The following is a 15,513-nucleotide window of genomic DNA, read 5'->3' as shown; positions in this document are numbered from 1 at the left end:
ATATGATATCAATCCTGACCTAATGAAGGACTCAGGAGAGTGCTATAGTACAAAACAACCACTTTGAGTCTTAGATTACATTACAGTGTGGAAACAGGCCCTTTGGCCCAACAAGTCCACACCGACCTGCCGAAGCGCAACCCACCCATACCCCTACATTTACCCCTTACCTAACACTACGGGCAATTTAGCATAGCCAATTCACCTGACCTGCACATCTTTGGACTGTGGGAGGAAACCGGAGCACCCGGAGGAAACCCACGCAGACACGGGGAGAACGTGTAAACTCCACACAGTCAGTCGCCTGAGGCGGGAATTGAACCCAAGTCTCCGGTGCTGTGAGGCAACAGTGCTAACCACTGTGCCACCGTGCCACCCATAAGTCTTGTGCACACTTATAGACTTTGTTGTTAAATATCTAAATGGAGACATGCTCGGTTACCATCCATCATGGTCTCTCCCTAATACAAAGTAAGTGTGACTGTTGTCATCTTAATTTTTAATTCCATTTGTATATTTTTACAGTTCAATCGTCACTGACTATATTCATATTGTCACTGACTTACATTCCATATCCTTGTCAATAAAAGAGAAAGAGGTGTCCTTTTTCATGTACTCATTCGCTCCGGATGTTTATTATCACATTCAGTCCTAACAATGTCTCCTTATTTCCTTATCACTTTGAGTCTGTTGATTCAAGCTGTGAAGGTCGTTCAGTTGTATAAATTTACATTCTAAGCTAAGATCCCAGAGAATTGCCCAAATGTCCCATCATGCACACGGTATTGGCTATATTCCCATCACATTGAGTAAAGGTGTTCATGGCTTCATTTATCTATTCTCTCCCTTTAAATATCAATCTCAATCAATTGTCTCACTTCAATAGCATTCTGGAAGCAGCACCAGACACACTTGAACAAGTGATGTCAAGCTGGTGAAGTGACAATGCAGAGCTTTAAACATGGTATAGAGCAAAAGCAACCTTTTAGAAGCAAATGTTTGATATCTGGTCGGCATGGACGGGTCGAAGGGTCTGTTTCCATGCTGTACATCTCTATGACTCTATAATAAATCAGAGTAAAACTCTGCAGGTCTGTCAAATCGAGTGATAAATGTTGGTAGTCAATTAACTAATGGCAGGAGGAATCCCCACAAATACTTCCTATCCAAAAGATAGAGTTCAGCGCATCAGTACAAACAACAAGGGTGAATCATTTTCAACCAAACATTGTAAATCAATAACCTGTCTCACCCTTCTCTGTACATTCTCAGCATTACAACATCAATCTTCAAATCATGGGATTCACTCCACATGATTCTCTCCACTAGATACTGTGAAGAATATAGATCTGACAACATCTCAGCTGTAGCCTTGTGCTCCAGAATGAGCCATGTCTTTAGCCAAGATGTTTCGATTGAATTACAATGCTGACATCTGACCAATAAAGCTGCCCATGTTTGTCTTCTTCACAAAACGGAGAACAAATTCATCTGGCCAGTTACTGCCCCATCAGTCTATTCTTAGTCATCAGCAAAGTGAGGAATGGTATCAAAAAAACTCCTATCAAGTGACAAAAGCCTGATCACTAATACTTAGTTAGGATGTTGCCAACACCACTTTACTCCTTACAGTTTTGGCCAGTTATGGGACAAAACAGTTATACTCAAGAAATGAGATGAGTTATTGAAATAACAGTTTGGCATCAGGGAGTCATTCGCGAAACTTAAGCCAATTCGAATAGAGGCCAAGCTCCCCATTGGCTTTAGTCCAAGAGCACAGATCATCTCATCCCAGGACATCATTGCAGGAGGTCTTTCGGGCATTGTTCGAAATCCAAAGCTTTCACTCATTTCAACAGTGACCATGATCTATCATAATGTTGGAAGTGAAGATGTTGAGTGACAATTGCATAAAGTTCAATTCCATTGCATTTACAACTAAGTAAGCCATCTGTGTCTGTATGTGGCAAGACCTGAACAACATTCAAATTTGGTCATATGCTAGACTGTGACCATCTCCAATCGCATGGAATCTGACCAACTCCTTTTGACAATAAACAGTGTTATTATTGTGGAATCAATATCTCATGGGGTTATCGTTGCCTTGGAAGACATGTGAATAATATAAGTAAAGAGCAGATCAGAGGCAAGGAATTTTGTGTGAATGTGTCAGGTGAATAACTCAACTTGACGCATCAATGTTTGTCCATTATCTGCAGCACATAGGGCAGACAAAATAACTCCGAACTCTAACCACTCCCTCTCCCTTATTCCCCCACAGGTCATGTGGCTGAGTATAGCACCAGCAATGATAAGGAAATTCAACACCATTAGAAACCAAGTATCCCACTTGTTTGACCTTAACTATTCACTCCCTCCACCAATGATTCAGTAACAGTACAGTGCATCATCTAGAGATGAGGTAAAATTTTGCAATTCGCCGAGGTTACTTGGACAACACACTTCAAACCTGTGGCCATGATTACCTAGAGGAACAAGAGCAACATGTGAGTGAGGATATGTCAACTGCCTGTTCACCTCCAAGTCAGTTGTCAGCCTTGTTATAAATATAACACTGTGTCTTTGCTCAAAAATTTGCAATCTCCTCAATCCCAGCACACACACGCATTGGATGAACTGCAGCAGTTCAAAACGATGATTCACTGGCATATTCTCATGGCATTTATAATGGGTAATAAATGCTGGTCTTCTAGTTAGTCTCACATCTCCTGAGTAAGTTTTTTTAAAAAAATGTAAACCTCATAAATTTTGCTATCCATATATTAGTCGAGGCAATAAACAACAATCTTATTCTCAAATGTGGGAGAAATACGATTCCTGCTAAACATGTATACAAGATGTGTATGGAATGAGCTGCCAGAGGAAGTGGTGGAGGCTGGTACAATTGCAACATTTAAGAAGCATTTGGATGGGTATATGAATAGGAAGGATTTGAAGGGATGTGGGCTGGGTGCTGGCAGGTGGGACTAGATTGGGTTGGGATATCTGGTCAGCATGGACGGGTTGGGCGGATTGGATGGAAGGGTCTGTTTCTATGCTGTACATCTCTATGACTCTGTGACTGTAAGACACAATATTGATGTCACAACTACAATAGGGATGTATCTTAGTTACTTGGACACATGCTGGATGTTTTATGGCATTATAACCTGTCAACCTGTATGCATACAAGCAAATTTATTGTTTCTAAATCCAGGAACTCTGTATTTAAACACCGGACGAGTATGGTTGACAGGATACACACAAAGAAGAACAATGTTTCTTCAGTTCATAATATTTTCCATTTCTTGAAGATTATTGCTTCAATGCATTTATATTTTTTGTTGTGCTTCTCAACAAAGTGCAACCATCCAGTTCGCCTCCACTCTGAGCTAGCGCATATAATTGTGTCTCAGTAGTACAACTCTGCATCAGAGAGCACTCAGCAGCTTTTCATTGTGATAAATTTTCAGAGAAAATATATAACTTTATTTTAGAATATTAATATAAGCTCTCACGTAAAGTATGCAATTTGTTCTACCAGGGCAGACATACATCTTAATAATTTATTGAAAAGTCAAATATTAACTGAATCAGGCAACATATGTCCTGACTTCTTTAGCCATAGACTAAGTGGGGCAAGATTTCCTCAGTGAGCAATATTTACCTGGCAGGGAAGAAACCATGATCATGAAGGTGGTTCTCCCAGGCTGAGACTGTTCCATGGCACTTTGGGTGTTCCGTCACCCACAATGTCCCCAGATGTAGGATGCTCAATTGCAAAATTTGCAGCATACAGAAACAGTCTCCAAGTTGCAAATGGGAGTCATCATGTAATCTGTTTACAAGTAATTTGCATTCAAGTTGGAACAATAAGCTAGACACTAAAAAGGGGCCATTTGTAAGGACAAGAAATGTTGACGCCAGGGCTTTAAAATTACACCCCTCGATGAGACTGTGTTCGTCAGTCAAGCAATCATAAATTGGGGAAACCCTGTGATGGGATCAAAAAATTTCAACAAAGATAATTTTTGCTAGTGGTATAATGCACAAAAGCCACAGAGGAGATTTATTGTGGGTTTTCTTTTGGTTTATGTTTGTATAAACTATTCAGCTTGCCTGTGGCACCTCTATTTTCTATAAATATTCAAAGAATAAAGGAGCTTGCACAATAAACCTCAACAAATGGCAGAAGGCTTAATTATTGCCAGCAGCAGCAATTTGGGTCATGATGCGATTCAGAGAGATACAGTTTATTCTCAGTTCCCTGCTTTAAAGAAGCCAATTATCTCTCTGTTTATAGAGTCATAGAGTCATGCAGTACTGAAACAGACCCTTCGGTCCAACCAGTCCATGCTGAGCATAATCCCAAACTAAACTATTCCCACTGGCCTGTGTTTAGCCCATATTACTCCAAACATTTCTTACTTGGGCACTTATTCAAATGTCTTTTAGATGTTGCAACTGTGTGCACATCCAATGTTTCCTTTGGAAGTACATTCCATACATGAATCATTTTTTGTAAAAACGTTGCCCTTCACGTCTTTTTAAAATCTTTGTCCTCTCACCTTAAAAGTATGTCCCCTCGTCTTGAAATCCCCAATCCTAGGGAAAAGACACCTGCCATTCATCTATCTATACCCCTCATGATTTTGTAAGTCTCTGTAAGATCACCCTGCAACATCCTACACTCTAGTGAAAAAAGTCCCAGCCTAATCAACCTCTCCTTATAACTCAAACCTTCCATTCCTGACAACGTTCTGATAAATCTCTCTTGAATCCTCACTAGCTTAATAATATCCTTCTAATAATAGGGCGACCAGAACTGAACACAATATTCCAGAAGACGTGTCACCAACGTTCTGTACAAACTCAACATGACATCCCAATTCCTATTCTCAAAGGTCTAACCAATGAAGCAAGCATGCTAAATGCCTTCTTAACCATCCAATTTACATGTGAGGCAAACTTCAAAGAATTATGTACATAAACCCCTAGGTCTCTCTGGTCCACAACACCATGCAAGGCCCTCTTTTTAATTGAGAAAATCTTGCCCTTGTTTGTTTTACCAAAATTCAATGCCTCACATTTATCCAACTTAAACTCTATCTACCACTCCTTACCCCACTGCTCTAATTGATCAAGGTCTCTTTGTAATCTTAGATCTCCTTCTTCACTGTCTACTATACCACCAATTTTGGTGTCCATCCACAAACTTAATAATCATGCCTTCAATATTCTCATCTAAATTGTTTAAGTAAATGACAAACAAAAATGGACCCAGCCCCGGTCCCAGTGGAACACTGCTGGTCACAGCTGTCCAGTCTGAAAGCAACCGTCCAAGACCAGTCTTTGTCTCCTACTGTTGAGCCAATTTTGTATCCAATTGGCAAGCTCTCCCTGAATTACAAATTAGTCTACCATGTTGGTGAAAGGCTTTACGAAAGTTCTCTCTCTCTCCATCTTTTTTGTGTTCTTCTTCTCTTGCTACATTTACACACTTCGACTCTCTGTTTGACATGCAAGTCTGAGCTCTGTGAATATGAGAAAATCAAAGTGCTGGCAACCTGTTTCAGGAAAGGGGCTTCACAGTACCGTCCTATAATTGTAACTGGTGCTGTGAAGTTTAATCAGTTCCTGTGTGAGCTGTTGGACTTTGATTAATTAAACAAATTCACTGCTTTTAAGCATTAGCACAAAGCCAACCAGCTTGCCAACTGTCTGCGAGAATAAAACTTTAATTGACATTCAGACAATATTAAGTTGCTCCCACTGAACTTTGGATAGAGACTAAAACGGAATGACAGAGTAACCTACTTGTTATATCAGGTTAATTCTCAAACTTTAATTATAATACAATCTCATAAACTTGTAATATGTGAGCAGAATTTTAAATGAATCTCTTTTCATAACTTACAAATTTAAGAACATGCATTTCCTGTGTAAATGTATTTTATGAAACAGTTCGGCTGTGTCTTCCCTCTTGAGGTCATAAAACAGTTGATTAATGTTTTATTTTGAACATAAAGGAAATAATTTTGTATTTAATTTAAAACATGAACAAATGCACTGCTACAACATTAACTTTAATTCACTCATGAGAAATATCTTTGGAATTCACCTGCACCTCTTAAAGATTTACATTACCACGTACCTGCCAAACACAATTCCTGGGGCTGTTCTGTCCCCCAGAGGGAACTGACCCGGCAGAAGTGAGGGCACAGTGGTATATAATGTGGTGGGTTTTACCTTGTGAATCCTCGGTTTTGACTTCACACCTTCTGATGGCATCAGGTCAAGCATGCACGTGGAAAATTCCTGCTTGCTACCACATACCAATGTTCTTGTTTGGATGAATCAGTACTCCTCAATATTGACTACCATTGAAAAAGGAATCTTGGAGGAGGTGGCAAGGATATAGAATGTATTCTGTGTGGGATATTTCATCACGAAGGGTGTCTTGTCAGCACCACTATTGATCAAGCTGGTCGAGCCTGAAGGACATAGCTGGTAAAATAGGTCTGCAGCAGGTATTAAGGATTAAATTGTGTTTGACCTCATCCTTAAAAATCTGCTCACCATAAAAACATCTGTCCATGACAGTATTGAAAAAAGTGACCACAGCAGAATTCTTGTGGAGGTGAAATATTGATGTTGAAGATGTCCTCTATTGTGTTGTGTAGCACAATTGTGTTAAAATAGATAGACTTCACACAGATTTAGCCACTCAAGACTGGTCATCCATGAGGTGCTGTGAGCTATCAACTGAATTGTGCTGCAACATAATCTACAAGGTCATGGCCCAGCCTATCCTCCATTCTACTATTACTATCAAGCCAGGGAATTTACCCTGGTTCAATGAAGAGTGCAGCCAGGATCAACACCAGGCATTGCTAAAAATGCGATGTCAACTTCGTGCAGGTACAACACACAACTATTTGTGTTCCGAACAGTATAAACAGCAGGTGATAAATAGAGCAAAGTGATTCTGCAACCAATGGATCAGTTCCAAGCTCTGCAGTCCTGCCACATCGTGTTTTGAATGGATATGGACAATTAAACAATGGAAAGAGGAGGCTCCATAAATATTTTCATCCTCAATGGTTGGGAAGATTTGCACATCAATGCAATAGACAAGGCTGAAGCATTTGCAACAATTTTCAGCCAGGAGTGCTGAGTGGAAAAATAAGTCCCATCAGACTCAATTCATTCATTGTTTCTCCCTCCAAGATGCTGCTAGACCTCCTGAATTTCTCCACCACTTTCTATTTTTATATAATGGACCTTCAAGTTCTGTCTGTCTCGCCAAGACCAGAAAGAAAGCTGCAACAATTGGTCTCAATAATCCAGGACGAGAGTCATAGAGATGTGCAGCATGGAAACATGCTGACTCGCTATCCCAAATAAATCTAGTCCCATTTGCCAGCATTTCATCCATATCCCTCTAAATCTTTCCGATTCATGTATCCATCGGATGCTTTTTAAATATTGTAACTGCACCAGCCTCCACCACTTCCTCTGGCAGCTCATTCCACACACGCACTACCTTCTGGGTGAAAAAGTTGTCCCTCAGGTCCCTTTTAAACCTTTCCCCTCTCATCTTAAATCTATGCCTACTAGCTCTGGACTGCCCATCCCAGGGAAAATACCTTGTCTATTTACCTATCTGTGCCCTTCATGATTTTATAAACCTTTATAGGGTCACCCCTCATTCTCCGATGTTCCAGGGAAAACAACCCCAGCCTATTCAGCCATTCCCTATAGCTCAAACCCTCCAAACCCGGAAACATTCTTATAAATTTTTTCTGAACTCTTTCAAGTTTTTCCCTATAACAGGGAGACCAGAATTACTCACAGTATTCCAAAAGTGGCCTAATCAATGAAGAAGAAAAATCAATGATATGTACCTGTTTCATTAGTAGCCATTGATTCCTACTGAAAAGCTCATTGGGAGTTGACCCATCAGAATTAAGAAATTTGAATGTGATAAGAATTAAGAATCCACAAATTTGAATGAATGTCCCAATTTCCTGTTTTAAATGTGAATATTGCTGACAATTTGTGTTTGCAAACACATAGCCTTTAGAAGATAGTGGGTCATTTATGAGCAGTGAGTGGATTTCCTTATTCACTCCTTTTCTCTCCCAAAACCCTCCCAATCCTTTGAAAATTCAAACTATCCCTGTAGCACTGGGATTCTGAGATGATCTCTGGGAGTGTAATTTTGAAATCTCACTCTCATTAGGTTCCAGTGGTCCCCTGCAGGTAATTATAAATCTAAGTTGAAGTGTTGAAGTGTAGCTACGAACACAGCACTTGCTTTTTGAATTGTATAGCTAGCTGTTAGTGGTGCCAGACAGTGAAAATACTTGGCACTGGTGTAAGATTCTGCTGCACAAAGATTGAGAGAAAATAACCAACTTCGAAGAACTATTATATGTTTACTGCAGTAAAAATAAGTCAGCTGCGTAGGCTGACATGACACTTGTTTGTGACTTTAAATAATCACTTTTATGGATTAATCAAAACAATGCAGTTATGTAGCTCCTCAGTCCTAGCGCTTTTGAGGCTTTGCAAAATGTATTGCGACACTGGGGTTTTTGAGTGTATTGTAGAACTGTACATATAGTCTCATAATATCTTCTCAAATGGATTAAAGATGTCAGTCAGTTATGAAAATTGCACTCAGTTGGTGCAAATAACATTATCCAACAACTAATAAACTGCCAAAATCATTTTCTTTGGGTCACAGGTTTAAACAGGAGATTACGGTTTGAAATGCAAACTGATAGGGGAAAAAAATTAACAGGTATGGTGGTGTGGTACAATACAAATCAAAAATAACAGATCTAAAATTCACTGATCTGATAAATAAAATGTATTATCTTGTCAATGAGATAATTAATATGACTTTTCTGAAAATAGATGTGTTGCAACTATACATAATGCCACAATTACTGACTTAGCTCAGGGTTAATACCCATGCGTCAGAGTTAGATTGTGTGTTCAGCCTGCATTCCAGAGACAAAAACGCAATTTCGAATGACACACAAGTACAGTTCTGAGGGGATGCTGCACTGAGGGAGGTGTCACCTTTTGAATGAGGCGATAATGCATAGAACCACTTGAGAAATAGCGGAGGAGTTCCTCCTGTTGTCCTGGGCAATATTTAACCCACAAACTACCATCTGTAAAACAGATGTTCTGGCCATGATCTCTCCTATTTGTGAGACATTGCTATGCACAGATTGGCTGTCACATTTCCAACATTCCAATATTGGCTGTAATTCAAAAACACTTCATCGGCTGCAAAAAAGGTCAGAACTAGTTTGGGACATTCTGAGGTAGATAAATGCAAGTTTTTCTTTTACTTTCGCAGGTAAAGTGTGTTGTGGATTTGGTAACTGAGTTGATGTATCTTTGACTCTTGACACAGTAGGATCCTACTTACAAGTTAAATATCGCTGTCTTTGAGTTTGCGCTTTTTGCCTACTGGGGAATTTTACTGCTCAATTAAGTAACGTTGAAATAATATTTGCACATTCTTACATTGTAAGGTGTTAGATATTAATTCTAACTTGTTTGGCAATGAATGAAGTGTTGTCAGCTGAATAATATGTAATTATGTCTCTGTGACTGGAAGTTTGATACATTAAACTGAATTATTTAATAATATTTTAAGGAAAATCGACATGTTGATATTCTTGAAAATATATCTAAAAACATCATGAAGTTCTCTTCCCATCAGTTACATTTTAATTTTAATTGCATTGTTTGATTGAAGGTTTCAGAACTCTGTTATCAAATTATATTTCCAAGTCTTTGTATAAATAATGGCAAAGCTGCAGCTGTGGAAAAACTAGTGTAGATAAATTAAAATGCCAAATGTGGATGAAAAACTGGCTTTACATGCAGAAATAACAATGGATGAGAATTGCACCAGAAAAGAGAAACTTAAACTTGCATAGTAGAGCACCGTTCAGGTGGAAAATCCCATGCACCTTTCAGATTAAGCAGCAATATTTTGTCACTTCTGATGGCTAGGAAAAGTTCCAAGTTATACTGTGCAGGAGTCAGAATCACATGTTTTCAATTTATTGACTTGCTTCATGAAACTTTCATTCTGTCTTGTTTTGCTGCCATGTTCTCAGTATTGTGATAATAGTCGAACAATATAAATGCTGCCCATTGTTGCAGCTTGCTCGTTTGCCCTCCCAAGACAGACAGTTTTGGGAAAGAAAAGGACTGCCACAGGCAAGACAGCAACCAGCATGAGGAGAACTGAACAGGAGAGCTTGAGTATTGAAGGCTTGCAGCAAGAGACAATAGATATTTATGACATTTGATCTTTCTCATCTTATTTTGTAGGGTGTGGGAATGAGTAAAGCGTATTCAATAATTAAAGATTGATTATGCTTTCTGCTCAATAATACTTGTACTCATATTAAGCAGAAGTCTTATGATTTTATTTTTTATCCCATTTTGAAATATTGTTCCACGTAAAGTGTATTTTGTGATTGTCATTGACCTATTTTTCTTGAAAGTCTGCATTGTTAGTTGGAATTTATTGGAAGAATATATCCATTCTGGTGATAACACACATCAATGATGTTTGGAGTAAATGTTTGGCCTTGGTTGAGGAGTAAGTGGAAGAGGCTTGAAAACTGTATTATCTTGGACTATTGCAACTTTGCATTATTAACCATGAATAAGTCTTAGGGTATTTTATTTATTCCTAGTCAGGGATCTACCTCATCTCTCAAAATTTATTTGCTTATGGCTGACACAAGGTACCATTGATGGCTATTGCATGGAAGTCAAATATCCCAGGTACACTAATTTTCATATATAATCTAAAAATACTTATTGCAAAAGAAGAGTTTTGCAGATGCTGAAAATTTGTGATAAAGGAGAATATTCTAAATAAAAACAGTTAGCATCTGTGGAGATAGGAATAGAGCTAATGGGCAGAATCATTCTCTTTCTCTTCTTGTATGGCATGTGGGACATAAGAAAGGTGGGATAATGCACAAAGAATAATATTAAAAAATCTGAATCTTGACACCAAAAGAAATGTTTGCAATTTCCTTGCCAAGCATTAAAGACACCTTCAGAATATTACCATTGAGTGACAACTATCTTCTGGATGTAGGTTTGCTCGCTGAGCTGGAAGATTCATTTCCAGACGTTTCGTCACCCTACTATGTAACATCTTCAGTGGGCCTCCGGACAAAGCACTATTGACGATTCCTGCTTTCTATTTATATGTTTGGGTTTCTTTGGGCTGGTGGTGTCTTTTTCCGGTTGTGATGTCATTTCCTGCTCTTTTTCTCAGGAAATGACTTCACCACAGGAAATGACATCTCCAACCCAAAGAAACCTAAACATGTAAATAGAAAGCATGAATCATCGCCAGTGCCTCACTCGGAGGCCCACTGAAGATGTTACCTAGTAGTGTGAAGAAACATCTGGAAATGAACCTTTCAGCTCAGCGAGCTAAACTACATCCTGAGCCTCAATCTGAGTTACAAATCTTCTCAAAACTCGCCGACTATCTTTCCTCCATGCATTTACATTTCATGAAAACCTTAATTCCCCACATGTATGTGTACATGCTCTTTAAATGCTTCTCCCCTTTATCGAGAGACTAGATGGTGCAAATTCCCAACATGTCAATCAGTGTGGCTACCTGGTATTTGTAGATTATTGCAGCCACCATGCAACTGCTCCTTGACAACACTGTTCTTGAATGCTGCATGGTCACTATCCACCTCGATCCTTCATTTATGCAATTAGAATGGACAAAGCATGATACTCACCTCACATCATTGTACCTGCTCCTGATCGACCTCAGAAACAATTTCAGCCCTTTAACACTAAACGTCAGAGTTCAGAGACACTGATGAATTTGCATGTTTCTTCCAGGTTCCATTGTATGCAGGGATACAGGCACTCCATATTCACTGCACAAAATGCATTTCATAGATGTTAGCTTGCTTTCTTAGTATTCACTCACTTAGTGCTCATGGGGAAGTTGGCTGTCTGTCAATACTTCACATTGCTTTCTCAATGCACACTCATTGGATTCTGCACTGGATTACAGGCTGCCAAAATCTATGTGGCTCACTTTGCTTCCTTAGCATAGAGGGTCTTCAGTGCTCAGCTATCAACCTCTGTGACAGACATTTGTGGTTTAACATTGAGGGAGACGCATGAAGCTTTTCACAGCGAGTAAAACCGATAGATCAGGGGACTCAGCATGTCTCTTCATGGAAATCTGCTATGGTCAGTAACACATCTACAACACATGCCAGCAGTTTGTATGGTGTTTGCTTCAAGCAAATGATTCACAGGTTTGATTTCCAATCTGAAATGAAGAACATGTGTCTGCAAGACCAGATTGATGCCCTGAGGTCAGAGAGGATCAGTGCAAGTCTGGAAAGAGATAATAGGTTGGTGATCTTGGTGGTTATGATATAGAGGTGCCAGTGTTGGACTGGGCTGGACAAAGTTAAAAATCACACAACACCAGGTTATAGTCCAACAGGTTTATTTGGAAGTGCTAGCTTTCAGAGCACTGCTCGATGGTGGTGTAGAGACTGAAGACCTTTGTGGAGTTGAGATTGCAAGGTTTGGGAGCAGCTTCTAATCATGAGGGTTCATTGGGTAGCTGCTCTTTTTTAATACACTGTATAGGTGATTTTTCTCTGCTCTGCGTAGTTCCTCTGTACTGCATCATGTGGTGGCTCATTGGAATAATGTTCCGATGCACCTTTGTTTGTGGATGTTGGGGTGATTGCTTCTGTAGATTAATATTTATTGTATGCATTGCTTTCCTGTAGACACCTATACAGTATATTTTTAAAAAAAACTGGTACGTAATGAATACAATCTGCCGATTTCTCAGCAACAAACACAAACAAGCAGACAAAACACATCCAGAAATCCTAGCCACTCTCCCCTACATCAAAGACATCTCAGAAATGACTGCCAGACTACTCAGACCCCTTGGCATCATAGTAGCCCACAAACCCACCAACACACGAAAACAGCAGCTAATGATCTTGAAAGACCCTAAAGAGACAACAAGCAAATCTAATATTATTTACAAAATACCATGCAAGGACTGTAACAAATGCTACATTGGACAAACAGGCAGAAAACTAGCCACCAGGATACAAGAACATCAACTAGCCACAAAACGACATGTCCCTCTCTCACTAGTATCCTTACGTACACATGAGGATCGACACCACTTCGACTGGGACAATACATCCATCCTAGGACAACCCAAACAGAGACCCTCATGAGAATTCCAAGAAGCATGACATTCCAACTGGAACTCTGTCAACAAACACATCGGATTAGACCCCATCTACCACCCCCTGAGAAAAAGAACAGGAAATGAAATCACCATAGGAAATTACATTATGGTAGGAAATGACATCATCATCCCAAAGAAACCCAAACATATAAATAGAAAGCCGGAATCATCAGCAGCGCTTCGTCTGGAAGCTCACTGAAAATGTTACCTAGTCAGGTGTTGAAACATTTGAAAATGAACCTTCCAGCTCATCCAGACCTTCTGTTAAAATTGCAAGTAGTTGGATTCAAGTTAGTTTCTAAAACTACTAACACTTCAAACCCACCCCGTCACCTAACCCAAATTGAGTCATTTTTGTGGTTAACATTCTTCCTAAACAGCGAATATCAACTTTTTATTTCTCCCTCTTTGTGTTCCAAAATTTATCTCTTTATTTAGAATCTGTTTATAACTGGTTGTATTATGTTGCCATTTGGTTTGAACTGGAAGTGACTAAAAATTCCTGAGATATCTTGAACAGAAATATTACAGTAGATTTTGCCTTATATTGATTTTATTCTAAAATAACAGAATGTGATAAATTTACAAGGGAATCAAAAAGATCTATTGTTTTCTTCATTATTAATCGACTATCTAATTGTAACAGAAGATCTGGAAAGAGATGAGCCTTTCAATTGTTACTGGAAGGTTTGGACAGCCCTTGGTACTCAAATGTGCAATTAGCTGACTGTAGTATAAATGTTGTATCACCTATATTATCAAACAATGCCCTGCTGACAATTTAATTTAATCAGAGTGCATTTTCAAATGCTTAACTTCATTTCAGCAGGATTTTATTTTCCAGAGGTAATACATTTTCATTGAGGAAAATGAACTACAAGTGTGACACAAATATAATGAATGAGAAGGAATGATGTGGCTTTTAAATTCAAATGTGTGTTACATGGGTTCAAGTCGTTGAGGGAACAAGCGTCTTTACATGTAACCATGACGATTCATGGTAGAGGCTCAAAATTTCTTTCCATCACCTGATAGACCTGAAATCTCCTGCTCTTACCTCCTTCTGGTGGTGTTTGTTGGAAGAATTTACCAATCTACACTCAATCTGTTTGACCATGTCATGAATGCAACTTCCTCACCCCTGAAGCCCTGGGGCGGGACATGAACCCAGAGCTTCTCAATCAGAGCCTGGTGTGTTACTAACTGTCCAAAAGAAATCTTTTCATCTCAATTATGCGCATTCAAACACAAAAAAACAGCTTTTCTCAGTATTCAAGCCCGAGTGGGAAAACATCCCAGTGATGAATTCTGATACTTTTATTCTAGTTGATTTGGAAAATTTGTTTTGTTTTTGCATACCCCTATTTCTTTCATTAGTTTTACATCTAAGTTTGTAACTTATTGCCTTTTGATGAGAATTGTAAATGACTGGAAATCCCAGTGATGACTCCAGATGTCAAGTTATTTTATTTCTTTTGTTCCATTTGCTCATTTTTTAAGCAGAAAATATAATCTATTTAGATGAAGTATAGTGGAGACAAGTATGTCTTAAAATATCAAACATTCACCCTACAGTTCAGACTCTAATCAACTACAGCAAGAATTTGTTTAAACATACTGGCTATCAATCAAAATATTTTACTTATTGCAGTATGTTTGTTAAATACAGGATGAGTTTATACTGAATGAGTTAAGTACTTAATTGAGTCAAAAAAAATGTTCAATTTCTCTGGCAAGATGTTTTCCAGTTTGAAGTACAAACTTGAGAATGATTAATTATTTTCTGATTGCTGTTGTTGTCCCTGACAGTGAATTTCAAATCATCCCAAGAATTTCAGATTTAAATAAGGCTGTATAAATTTTAAGGAGAAAGTGAAGACTGCAGATGCTGGAGATCAGAGCTGAAAATGTGTTGCTGGAAAAGCAGAGCATGTCAGGCAGCATCCAAGGAGCAGAAGAATCGACGTTTTGGGCATGACCACTTCTTCAGGAATGAGGAGACCATAGCAACACGACAGCTGGAGGAAGAGCGCCTCATCTTCCGCCTAGGAACCCTCCAACCACAAGGGATAAACTCAGATTTCTCCAGTTTCCTCATTTCCCCTCCCCTCCCACCTTATCTCAGTCCTAACCTTCGAACTCAGCACCACCTTCCTAACCTGAAATCTTCTTCCCGACCTCTTCAACCC

The 15,513-nt window shown here is 39.0% G+C and overlaps 1 protein-coding gene and 1 pseudogene across 5 annotated transcripts in view; both read left to right on the top strand.

Annotated features, from left to right (window-relative positions):
* opcml (opioid binding protein/cell adhesion molecule-like) overlaps positions 1 to 15,513 on the top strand; it is a 2,226,798-nt gene that overhangs the window by 1,695,041 nt on the left and 516,244 nt on the right. The window lies entirely within an intron of this gene.
* Positions 3,660 to 3,790, top strand: LOC122540789 (annotated as a pseudogene).

Source organism: Chiloscyllium plagiosum, chromosome 35, assembly GCF_004010195.1.
Source record: "Chiloscyllium plagiosum isolate BGI_BamShark_2017 chromosome 35, ASM401019v2, whole genome shotgun sequence".
In the NCBI taxonomy this organism is placed as follows: Eukaryota; Metazoa; Chordata; class Chondrichthyes; order Orectolobiformes; family Hemiscylliidae; genus Chiloscyllium; species Chiloscyllium plagiosum.
The sequence above is the reverse complement of the archived record's forward strand: the minus strand, read 5'-3'. Positions and strand labels throughout refer to the sequence as shown.